Raw genomic sequence first — 13,819 nt, 5'->3', positions numbered from 1 at the left:
TATATATTTAAATGAAATGTGTAGAAGGCGGTACAATGCAGAGGTGACGGAATGACACAAGCTTAAGCAGGTAAGAAAGTTTTGTCAATACAACTTACAACTAATTCTACACATTTCAGTTAACTACATGCTAAGCAATGCACGAAGTAAACTACATCCACCTCTCATATATATATATATATATATATATATATATAAAATATAAATATATAAAATTCAATTTGGTAAAGATATATATATGTGTGTGTGTGTGTGTGTGTGTGTTTGTGCGTGTGTGTGATACGTATAAAATACGTCTATGCCCAAATTAAAACACAATATTATTAAACTAAAGATATATCTATTACTTTCCAAGTAATATTTTTGAGACAGACTAAATCCTAAGAATTTAATTATTTTTTCTTCGCAATGATGTTTATATGAAGAAAAAACGGCAGATAATCCGCGTGGTATCTGCCTGTGATGTTGTTTTTAAATGCTAGAAGATTACCCTTGTCTCGCGTTACATGAAAGTCAGAGTTGTATGATCCGTAATGGAAGCGTTGTTTAAATTTTAAAATAAAATACGTGCAAAATACTTTTTTGGCCAAATTACAACGCAATATAATGAATATAAACAAATACTTATTTATTTAAAGATAATGTGTCGGTTATTGACCTCATAGTTTTGACAAAAAATGTTTTAAAAAAGGGATAAAATTCTGAAGAAACATTCATTTTAAATATTATTGTATCGCAGAATTATTACTGGTATGCTGCGAAATATATTGTAGCTAGACGTCATTAATTTAATTCTTTTTTTTTATATAAAGACATTTCATGTTTCTTGTGTTCAGAAAAATGTGAAGTCACGACTACTGGATATCATAAGCAACATTATAAGGCTTATTTGTAATTGAACCCATTTTCTGTAGAAACATTAAATTATTACATGATTATATTGAGTGTCTGGTTTGTTTTCTCTTGCTTTTTTTCCCTGACGCTTGAGCACTCTATTTTTCAAAGGAACGTTATTCAGAACTAAGGGCGACCTTACCTTACCTTTCTTTATTTAGAGTTATTTCTCCTTTTTATCCCTATATCATTTTCTTTACTCTACCAGACATGCGCTTCTGAACCTTATTTGTCCCTGTACCTGGCCTCCTGGGAAAAACGTAGATTCCATCAACAAAGCTTCTTTCTTAGAAGTGCACGCCTGTGGAACTCTCTCCGTTTGCCTGTTTCCCACCTGACTACAACTTTGATGTCTTCAAGTCCAACATAAAGAAATTCCTGATAAACAACCCACTTAAGTAAGACACTGTATCAAATCTCCATTACTAACGATTAACGATATTATCCGATTGATTACAGTACACGCAGTAACCCTTATCCCCGAGTGGCGTCCGGGTCTTGATAAATGGTGACTACCATGTAAAAAAATTAAATGCGTTAATAATTTTAGCCCTTCGACTTCCGCCATTTTGCAGTCTTCGTGTGGCAATCCGCCCAACAGGTGGAATCCTCCTTGATGCAAGTGTACTTTATGCAAAGAGTGCACCATAAACTGGTCTTCGCCTTCTTTTGACGGTTAGATTAGATAATTAAGAATTCCGTCTGTTGTATCTCAAGTGTTTGTCCATTCACACATCGCAGATGTGGTCAGATAAGGTGCCGCGATTGGCTAATAATTGTTGCTCCCTGACAATACAAAAATACGTGGTCGGAAAAAAAAACTAGATCAGCAATGACAGTGTATAACACTTTCGGAAATCCCCGGTATATCGGTAACTCAATCTAGTAGGGTTACGAAAATTAAATCAATTATTTATGGATGTTGTACATTATTGGAAAATACAATTTTGGGATCAACACCAGAGTACTCAAGTAAGACATTTAAATATCACGCTAGTTTTATCAGCAATATGCAATGCATATCTGCAAACATTCGCATGGCAGAAATTAAGTTGTTATATTTAAGTAGAAAAACATATATAGAAAACATCTAACAACAAATGAAATCTGAGGAGATGATCCCCATTAATAGCAAGCAATCAGCAAGCTTTATGAATAAAATCGAAGTACATTTCCCATCAATCGGCATTGGAGTATGTGATTGGATTCATAATCCCTTCTTAAAACTTTATGGCCTTCATATTTCCAATTTTTCTCGAGTTTTCTATTTTACATTACTTTTGCCTTTTAAATATTTTGGCTATGACAGCGTTTCCAGCTATGAGTAAACATCCATCACAAACTGATTGCAATTATAACATTCGCGTTAATGTGAATTGAGATATTCGTACCTAACAATATAAAAAACAATAAAAACATCGACGACTTAAAAATATAATGGAAAAGATAAATGTCTGTATCTCCCATATACTATAACAATAATTTAACAAATAATAATAACGCATATATGCAAGGTGTCCATAAAGTTACTGTGCACTTTAAGAAATATATAACTTTATTTATATGTGCGATAAAAATAATCTGTAAAAAACGTTATAAAGTTTCATGTATCTAGTTTTAACTATAGATATTGAATTTTCTTTTTGTCTTTCAGAATCAATTTGAGCCCATGGATTCAATTGAGGAAAAAGTAAACTGTGAACTTTGGTTTGCTGAATTAAAACCTACTATTGCTGAACAAAGAAAGTTTAGAAATGAATACAATAAAAAAGCGCCTCATAGGAACACCATTGTTAAATGGATGAAAAAAATTAAAGAGACAGGCTCTGTTTATGATAAACTACGGTCTGGAAGGCCATGTGTCAGTGACGAAAGTCTTATTTCCATAGAAGAATCCTTTACTGCAAGTCCAAGAAAGTCTGTAAGACGGCACCATTGGAGCTCGGGTTGCCAAAGTCTACTGTGCATAAGATTCTGCGGGCAAAACTTCATATGAAAGCTTACAAAATTCAATTACATCAACAGTTGTTAGTTGTTAGTTCAATGAAAAACTTTGCAATGATGATGCATTTCTGAGTAATTTACTGTTTTCTGATGAAGCAACATTTCAGTGACAAGGTCAACAGGCATAATTGCCTAATTTGGGGAACTGAAACCCAAATGACACTGTTGAACGTGAAAGGGACTCTCTTAAAGTTAATGTGTGGTGTGCTTTGGGAATAAATCGAATCATAGGGCCATATTTTTTTGGAAGATCGTGTTATTAACAGTTACAGCTACTTAGATATATTGCAGAATTACTTTATTCCGCAACTTTAACAATTAAACTTGAAAGATGATACAGTGTTTCAACAAGATGGAGCTCCTTGTCACTTTGCTCGGCGTGTTAGCAGATTCTAAATCAGGGATTTCCTAACAGATGAATCGGAAGGGGTGGACCATTGCATTGGCTTCCGTGTTCGCCAGATTTGACTCCATGAGATTTTTTATGGGGGCATGTGAAAACAATTGTGTATGAAACCAAACCTAGGTCATTGGAAGATTTGAAAGGTAGAATAACTAATGTGTTTTCAGGCATTACTATAAATCATTTGGCAAATGTTTTTCGTGAACTGCAAATTCGTATTACCTTTTGTATTGCTAATGATGGAGGGCACGTGGAAAGTTAAATACAATTTCAATAAAAGCTTAAAAATATATAGATTTACTTCTTTCAAATCCATTTTACAGATTATTTCTATTGCAAATACAAATAAAGTTATAATATTTTTAAGTGCACACGAACTTTATGGATATCCTATATATATATATATATATATATATATATATATATATATATATATATATATATATATTTATATATATATATGTATATATATATATGCATATATATGTATATATGTGTATACAAACGGTCGGGTTTCAATCCTGACTTGAGGTAGTTGCCTGTCTAGCCGCACTGATGAGCTGTGAAACAGCGAAACAGTACTGTATGTGGATGACTATAGTGCTCCTGACCTTGAGTTGAGCATATTGAGGAGTGAAACACGAATTACCATTAGCATATAAGCGACGCTCTTTGTGTAAACAAATCGAGCGGAGATATTTCAGACAATATCAAAACATCGTTAAACTCACTACTCGTTCAAGCAGCCGCCAATAGCGTAATGGTTAGGAGCCTAGACTGCCTTACAAACGGTCGGGTTTCAATCCTGGCTTGAGGTAGTTGCCTGTCTAGCCGCACTGATGAGCTGTGAAACAGCGAAACAGTACTGTATGTGGATGACTATAGTGCTCCTGACCTTGAGTTGAGCATATTGAGAAGTGAAACACGAATTACCATTAGCATATAAGCGACGCTCTTTGTGTAAACAAATCGAGCGGAGGTATTTCAGACGATCTCAAAACATCGTTAAACTCACTACTCGTTCAAGCAGCCGCCAATAGCGTAATGGTTAGGAGCCTTGACTGCCGTACAAACGGTCGGGTTTCAATCCTGGCTTGAGGTAGTTGCCTGTCTAGCCGCACTGATGAGCTGTGAAACAGCGAAACAGTACTGTATGTGGATGACTATAGTGCTCCTCACCTTGAGTTGAGCATATTGAGGGGTGAAACACGAATTACCATTAGCATATAAGCGACGCTCTTTGTGTAAACAAATCGAGCGGAGGTATTTCAGACGATATCAAAACATCGTTAAACTCACTACTCGTTCAAGTAGCCGCCAATAGCGTAATGGTTAGGAGCCTTGACTGCCGTACAAACGGTCGGGTTTCAATCCTGGCTTGAGGTAGTTGCCTGTCTAGCCGCACTGATGAGCTGTGACATCCATTAGGGTCTCGGCAGTTACATTCTTTTAATTTGTTAGATTCACTTTTTATCTCATTTCAGTTATCTCTATTTTTCCAAAAATTGTGTAATTTTGTGTTGTTGGAGCCAATTAGGGTATTTGCTAAGTTAACATTCTTTGAAACATTTTTGGGTGGGTTTCTCGTAAATATATATATATAAATATATATATATATATATATATATATAGATATAGATATATATATATATACCCACATATATATATACATATATATATACACATATATACATACATATATACACACACACACATATATATATATATATATATATATATATATATATATATATATATATATAAATATTGGCAGCAAGTCATTATTCAAACACGTCTGATTGAACACGACGAAGTAATTCTTTTTCCAATCTTTCTGGATATCTTTTCCATTTGCCGAGTGGTCTTTTTAATTTTGCAGGCATGTTAATTAAAGCTTCTTAGCCTCTATTAAAACCGCATCTCGTTTAATAATGTGACAAATATACTAACAGTATTTAATAACTAACAAAAAACTAAATAAATAAACCCAAAATAGGAAAATCGAAATTAAAAAAAGTAAACATAATTCATCAACTACCCCCTGCACCCACCTTTAAAGCCAATTAAAAAAAAAAATTCGCAAGTCCCAATGGAAGAGGAAAAAAGAAAAACAAAACAACAACAGTCGCTCCTGATAATAATCGGATGCACCGATAGAAAGCGCTTAAGAAGGATATGATCGAAGAATTCCTTTTGGGCGTCATTTTACATAGCATTCCTTCCGAAATTAAAAAGACCGCTCGGCAAATGGAAATGATATCCAGAAAGATCATGTTTAATCAGACGTGCTTGAATACACACACATATATATATATATATATATATATATATATATATATATATATATATATATTCAAATATATATATATATATATATTAAACCTCCCTATATATTAGAAGTATTCATAAGTTTTTATTGCAGCGTATCTAACGTGTTATCTCGAAATGCATGATTATGCGGAAGAAATAATTAGAGACTTTCAGCAGTTCCTGTTTTTCTAGTCTTTTAATATTTGTTTGCTATTTTCATGCTGTTCAAAAATACAAGCGTAAGGCGTAGCTATAAAACCCCATTAGCACCATTTAGTGTATATATCCGGGACTATTTAATGTGCATTACAGTTGCATACGCTCTAAAAATCTACATCCATACATGAGCTTAATTAATCATGACATAACTCTATTTATTCATTATAAGTGTATATCTGTTTACAAACGTTGTTTTTAAAAGAATGTTACGTTACATTTAATACCTACTTGATTTATGTTTATATAAAATAAGAAATTAGCATTCGTTATATATGTATGCGTATTTTACGACCGGACAACGCCGGGGGGCAACTATTATGTATATAAATAGAGGTTGCAATTTGTTCATTTTTCTTTCCTTGCATGGACATGCTTAGAAAAGATGTTCCCTGTTAACTTCCTGGTTATAAATAATCATCTCAAATGCATAAAAAACAATTGGAAACAAGAAGTAAAATATTTAGGAAATAAAACGTATTGAGAAATATAGTTTTTTTTAATATAAATAATTCTTTTTTCGCTAAAAAACAGTAATTTCATTTTTCTGATTTTTTGTATTCCTAATACGATCAGTCATAAAATTGCACAATACGATGTGTCATAAAAAAAGGTTTCAAACAGGATGTAGTTTGAAAGATGGCATGTGTTTACTCCTGCAGGAAGCGCGTAACAATGCATGCTGAGAATTTCCTGAAGGCAAAAATAATAATCTTCACCGATTCCTTAGAACTGGGATATAAAAAAAGCAGAATCAAATAGAAGGAAATGAATGCAGCAAGGAAACACCGATTGCTAAAAGTCCAAAAATAATTGAATGCGGTTCTTCAGAAAACAAGAATCGACTACATTTGTCATAATTAAGGATATAAGAACATTATGAAGAATGTTTTTGTTTTAATATTGTACTTGTTTTAAAACGACAAATCGGAACATTACGACGCCGACGACCCCATCTACACACAATTGTTTTATTTTACCAGGTGGAGGTGATATTTTTAAACTAGAGGCGATTGCTGCACAACTTGCAACATTTGCATTCGAAATATTCTTAATGTGTTCGTTTTCCGTGAAGCTCTGTTTTTTTTGTTGTTGTTTAAAAAATAATCGCTTAAAGTTAACTAATCGAAGGGAACCTCAAAACAGAACAATATTGATGCCTATAGAATTTTGTAAGACTTTCTTAACAGCGGTAAAAAAATAGAATTACTTAAAATACTTTTAACAACCAAGCCTTAAAATATGTTCGACAAGGAATCCGCAAATTATGAAATAAACGAAATGCGTGAATAAAATAAATGAAAATAATGGTTTACAACTATGCTTATTCTTGCCTTTTTCTTATCGTTTCTTCTAAGGTGCTTAATATAATAATAAGCAGACCCGTACGATTGTATTCTTCAGTCGAGAACCGAACACGTAAACCCCTTATAAGACAAGCTGTGCCTGAAAATATTCGGCAAGCGTTGTGCAATCACTAACCTCACTCTTCTTGAATAGGTACTGCTTGATTTCAGTGCCAAGTATAAATACAGAGCGGCTGGAAACAATGCCGAGATAAACAGAGAACAGATATAACAGCTGAGATTCCCAGATGGCCACCAATTTTTCATACTTATGGGCCGAAAACTTGATTAAGTTCGGTGTAGAAGGAACAGGTACGTCAGCGTTGTTATGGCCCGTATTTAACCGTAGTATTATACATTCTATAATAGACAATATATTATTGGCTGGATCACTGTTGTAATAGCAGTAGCTATATAATTACACCAAGTACATCCTACGATGGAGTACTTTTGCCACACCTTGGAAGAAGCTGCTAGAAGCACCTTATCCTGGCTTAGTAGGAGATGCCCTTCTTTCTACCGTGCAAGCTTTTTCGCACAGAACAAAAAAAAAAAACGTTGCGAGCGTGTCTCTTCTCGATTGACATTTTAATTGCAAGTGCTCGGCTGAGCTCCAATCTATAGTCCTCCTTGCCGAACTTTCACACAAACACTCGTCCACCTGAAACCACTACCAATAAGTTTCACCCCTCTTTATCTTTAACCTAAACGCATCTTCCATGAACAAAGTTTCTTTCTTATAACTACACGCATGTGCCGCGCTCTTCTATTTACCTGCTTTCCAGCTGACTACAAATTGGATGTCTTCAAGTCCAACGTAAACAAATTCTTAATGAACTGTCTCTTAAGTAATTTGATTTACCAAATTTTAACTACTAACGATTACTACAATATTGCTCAATTGACTACTTTACACATTAACACTTATCCATGAGTGGTCTCTGGGCCTGGATAAGTGGTGACGCGTTCGTAAAAAAAAGTGGGTTTGCTTATTCTAACATTTTAGAACGTGTATTACTCCTGGTGCAATCCTTTCACGCCATACGTGGACATACGTCATAAGATGGAAGACTGTTGTCAGGTATCGAAAAGTGTTTCTCAGAATATATCGGATGCATCCCCAGAATGCGAAACAAAGATTGAAATATTCTGTACGATGCCGTCATTCTTAACCCTGCAATATCTTCAGCAGAGAAAAGAGTTTGCTCGCCTTACTAATCTTTAGTTATATAGTAGATTCTCGCTTAAGTTTATTCTCGCTGTAAAACATACATAGAAAAGTTATTCAAGAGGTGTTATGGCTTTTAAACGCATTGCCGGCTATGACTCCCCGTTTATCTGATTCTATTAACGGTACATAAGATTTCTAATCTGACCCTCCCGTTGATGACGACACTTCTGCATTGGGATATTAAACCGCTTCTGTGATTGACTCTATGGCCGAATCGCTAGATTCCATTGGAACAGCTTAATGGCATCTCGGTAGTGGGACTTCCTACTCCTCGATAGACGTTGCTCTGATATTTTACCATGCGCCTTCATTATAGGCAGCCATGAATTATTGTTGCACGTATTTTTTTTTTTGCCCATGTGTGCAGTCTTTCATCGTATGTTTTTCTCATCTTCTGCTTCCTCTACCCACCATCTTCCCGTGAAACTGATCGTTTCTATTCCGTTTTTTAATAGACATGGCTATGAACGTCATTTCTCTTTTTCGTACTGTCCTTATTAGAGATTTTTCTGTTTTGCAACTTTTAATATCTTCTAATTTGTTTTCTCTTCTGTCAAGCAGATCTTCAAAATGTTATGTAATCGCCGGGCAATGCCGGCTAAGAAGGGCAATTCAGCTATCTCTTTATCTCTCTCTCTCTCTCTCTCTCTATATATATATATATATATATATATATATATATATTTATATATATATATATATATATATATATTTATATATATATATATATATATATATATATATATATATATACACGAGCAAACAGTTAGTAAAACATGTTGAAAAACACTTGGAAATGAGTTAAAAACATATTTAATCTGAAAATAAATCGCTATATAAGTGGATAGTTATAAATCCGCGGGGTTTCGAAGAAATACTTTCCTCCTCATCAGAGGGTAGGAATTAGCAAAATGCGGGATCGGATTTTGCATGCAAAAGTATTTGATGACACAAGAAGTAAATCAAAGATCTTACTTGATAATAAAAAAAAAAAATAAGCAGAGGGAATATGGCGAAGAAAAGGGTTATTACACATTAATGAATAGTTTGGTGGGAGATAAATAATCCAGTAACGGTAAAATCCAAATATATAACTTCAAGAAGTTGATTGAATTTCCATTTGCACAAGTTAAATCCAAGGAAATCCCGTAATTGGAAGAAGATGGTCCATAATAGTCCAAAGGCAGAATTTTAATTTTTATTATATATATATATATATATATATATATATATATATATATATATATATATATAACACATATGTATATATATATATATATGTATATATATACACGATTATTAAAATGGATAAAATCCGACGATATTAAATTTTAAATAGAGGTGGAGAGACTTAAGGCTCGACGTTCCATCCGTTTATACGAGCTTTCCCAAAACAGACTAAAAGAGGACAACGGATTACATAAGGTTGTAAGACTGTATACTTAGGCAAGAAAAACATTATGAGCAGCAATGAATTCATGAATGACTGTGATGACAATTACCATCTCGCTTTTGAAAACCCGTATAAGACGGGCTAAATGTCGAACTTCCAAGTCTCTCCCCTACATTAAAGTTTCCATATTATATATATATATATATATATATATATATAAATATATATATATATATACATATATATATATACAAGTTAGAAAAGTGTTTCATCCGAGGCATGTTGCACTTTTTAAAAAAAAAAATAATTGAAAATTTTATATCTATATCATTAATTGCTAGATGAGAGATATTTTTAAATTGCAACAAAATGTACATTACATAAAATAAATCCAAGGTAATTTTTTTATTCAATTTAAATTACATTTTTATACCTTAATTTGTAAAATTTATAAAAGTGAAAATTGTAGATAAAGAAATTTTAAATTTAATCTTGTAGCTTTATTTTTTAAAGCCTATAGTAAAACCATTTTGTTTAACAATTTTCATGCCTTGGATGAAATTCTTTTCTAACTTGTATCTTATCTTTTTAAGATGATATTTTAAAACTCTCCTTCTCTCTATTCCAGTTTGTATTTTTCCTCACACGACAAATAATTTTTGCAACCCCCTCTTAGTATTAGTACAGGTCTGCATATTCTCTTTGTTTCAGTTTGTATTTCTCCTCACACCACACCCCATTTTTGAAACCCTCTTTGTAATACAGGTCTGAATAATTAGAAAATCTGATTTTTTTTACCAAAAACTTAAAAATAACTTTTTTAGATTGAACTTTTTAAAACTTCTTTCAGAATAGAACATCTTTCAAATTTGATAAGGAACATATTTCATATAGGTTTCATTAACAAATATTAATTAAGATGAAAATTTCAAAAAGAATGTATAAATGGTTACGGTCAATAGTAGTCCTCGCCAGCGACAGTCTTTGTTATTGTTATTCTATTTATATTATTATTATTATCATTTAAAAACATTTGTGTCCTGCTCTTTCGCGCGAGGACTAATACATTATACATACATATATATATATATATATATATATATATATATATATACATATATATATATATATATATTTTTTTTTTTATTTTTTTTTTTATTATATTTTCACCCCAAACAAGGCACATTGCCACTTTGGTGTAGGGGGCTACTATCAGGGGAAACATCTACTGGGGCACTATGTAGGGATTAGGGCAGCGAGATGTTGGTTCACGTTGCACTTGAACTTATGCATGTCAGTACAGTTGGGGAAGCAGTGACCTGGAATGGAATTCCAAAGTCTAGCAGTTCTAGGGAAGAAACTACTGGAGTAGAACGATCTTTTACATCTAGGGATCTCTACAGTGTGGGGGTGCGATTTTGCAGCTTGTCGGGTCTGTCGAGGGTGTTCACGTCGTGGGGGCACAAGTGCTTGCAGTTCTTCAGAGCATTCACCATTATAATACTTGTAGAACAGGCAGAGGGATGCAACGTTTCGACGATGGGACAGAGGCTGAAGTTTTGATGCCAGTTTAGGGCCTATCAGATTTGCGACTCTCTTTTGAACCCTGTCAAGGAGAGAGAGACTAGTAGCCGATGCACCGGCCCAAATATGACAGCAATTCTCCATGCATGGGCGAATAGTGGCCTTATAGAGGTACAGGATACTTTCGGGTGTTAGAAGTTTTCTAGCACGGTAGAGAGAGCCCACATTCCTCGCAGCGGCCCTGACAATGCCCTCGATGTAATTGTTCCAGCTCATGTTTCCTGTGAACGTTAGGCCAAGGAGCTTGAAAGACGTACTCTCAGCTAAAGAGTTGTTGGCCATTGCTATAGGTGGTAGAGAAGGTTTCCTGTAATTATTGAATGAAACCAGTTTTGTCTTGGTGGCATTGAACGTTACCATCCATTTTTGTCCCCATTCCACTACTGATTTGAGGTCATCCTCCAGTGTTTCTGCCATTACTTTAGATATATGTTCATTTGTTTTCCTGTCGTGCCTGCTATAGAGTGTGGTGTCATCAGCATATATACCCATCTCAGAGGCAATTTTATCGGGGAGGTCATTTATGAATATCAGGAACAGCAGAGGACCAAGGATAGATCCCTGGGGCACTCCGGCATTTATATTATATTGTTTAGACGTACGACCGTCGAGGACAACCTGGATTTTTCTCTTATCTAAGAAGGATTTAATTATGTTAAGTATTCTACCAGTGATACCGTAAGATCTAATCTTCCTGAGGAGACCCTCATACCATACCCTGTCAAAAGCCTTAGATATATCTAGAGCTACCGCTCTGCCCTCTCCCGCTTTGTCCAGTGAATGGTATATGCGTTCAGAGATTACAGTGAGGATGTCTGCCGTGGAACGGGCTTGTCTAAATCCATATTGATGGTCGGTCAGAAGTTTAGCATCTGTAAGGTGCTGGACTAGAGCATGGTTAATTTAGGTCTCAAATATTTTGGCAAAAAGTAGTAGGAGGCTAATAGGGCGATAATTTAATGGGTCAGTTCTTTCGCCAGAATTCTTGAATACTGGTACCACAGAAGCAGTTTTCCAGCAGCTCGGAAAGCAAGATTCATTAAGGCATTTGTTGTAGAGTTTGGAGAGAACTGGAGCTACTTCGGCTGAGCACTTTTTTAATAGCACAGCTGGGATGAGGTCGGGTCCACATGCTTTGGAAGTGTCAAGGTTTTTTATGATAGCATGCACCTGAGCAGGGGTGATTTCCAGATCGTCTAGCTTGGCGTCTGTCCGCATAGGAAAGTCAGGTAGGGGGTGGTTTAAAGGGTCCAGTGTAGAGTTGGAGGCAAACCGACTGGCAAGCATGTTAGCCTTCTCGGTTGCTGAGCAAAGAACCTCGTGATTGTTGGTTAGTGGGGGAATCGTTGATTGCCTATTATTTACTACACTGTTGTAGATTTTCCAGAAGTCACGAGTTCCTAATTTTTGTGCTTCGATGCGTTTTTTAGTGGTTTCCGTAAATTCCCTCTTAGCTGTCGCTATTTCTTTCTTAACGTTACTTCTAGCTTCTATGTACTTTTGTCTGTTTGAACTGGACTTATGTCGGTTAAACCTTCGGAATGCATGCTGCCTTTGAGCAATGGCAGTTGCGCAAGTCGAAGTAAACCATTGGGGAGAGTGGGGCTTGCTATAGAATTTCCGCATGGGAACATGCGCTTCGATTGCAGTTTTGAACCATTCAGTGGTCTCAGTTGCACACTGTTCAGCAGGAAGAGAAAAAATATTTCCCCATGGGGCGTCTCTGATAAGATCTCTGATAGCTTCCCAGTCAGCCTTTTTATAATATCTGGTTGTTTTGAGCACTGGCTCTTCAGTTTTGGGTCTTGAGTTTAGGGCGATTTCAACCATTATTACCGCATGATCAGCGTTCCCAAGTGGGCTGTCGGATTTCGTTACACAATCATCAGGAATTGTGGTCAAAAACAGATCTAATAGTGATGCGTGTTGTTCTTCCTGATCAGGGAAGCGGTTTGGAAAAGTAACAATTTGCGATAGGGAGTGAGATACAGAGAAGCTATGAGTTGCGCTGCCTGCTGCATCTGTATAAGTAGAGAATCCAAGCCAGTTTTTGTGATGGACATTAAAGTCACCAAATACATGTACTTGGGCGCTAGTGTCGAAGGAGAGTGCTGTGTCTATGCTGTCAGATACTTTGTTTATTATGGTGCAGTCTTGGGTCGAAGGAGAGCGGTAGAGAAAGTAAAAGTAGCTAATGTTGTGTTGCATGATTAGTCTAAAGCACATAAAGGCTTGATCATCCGTTTCTAGGTTTGTCTCTCTAGTCAGGGGAAGGGTATTACGAATGTAAACTCCAAGTCCGTGCATATGTCTGTCAGAGTCCTTACGGCAGAGTGGGAGATATCCAGGCATGTTAAAGTAGTTAGAGGGGATGGAGGAGTGTAGGTTAGTCTCACTTAGTGCTAAGATATCCGGGGCATTTGTTAGGAGAAATGCTT

Source organism: Euprymna scolopes, chromosome 27 (genome assembly GCF_053919585.1).
Source record: "Euprymna scolopes isolate OS-2025 chromosome 27, ASM5391958v1, whole genome shotgun sequence".
Classification (NCBI taxonomy): domain Eukaryota; kingdom Metazoa; phylum Mollusca; class Cephalopoda; order Sepiida; family Sepiolidae; genus Euprymna; species Euprymna scolopes.
This window is presented reverse-complemented; position numbering follows the sequence as displayed.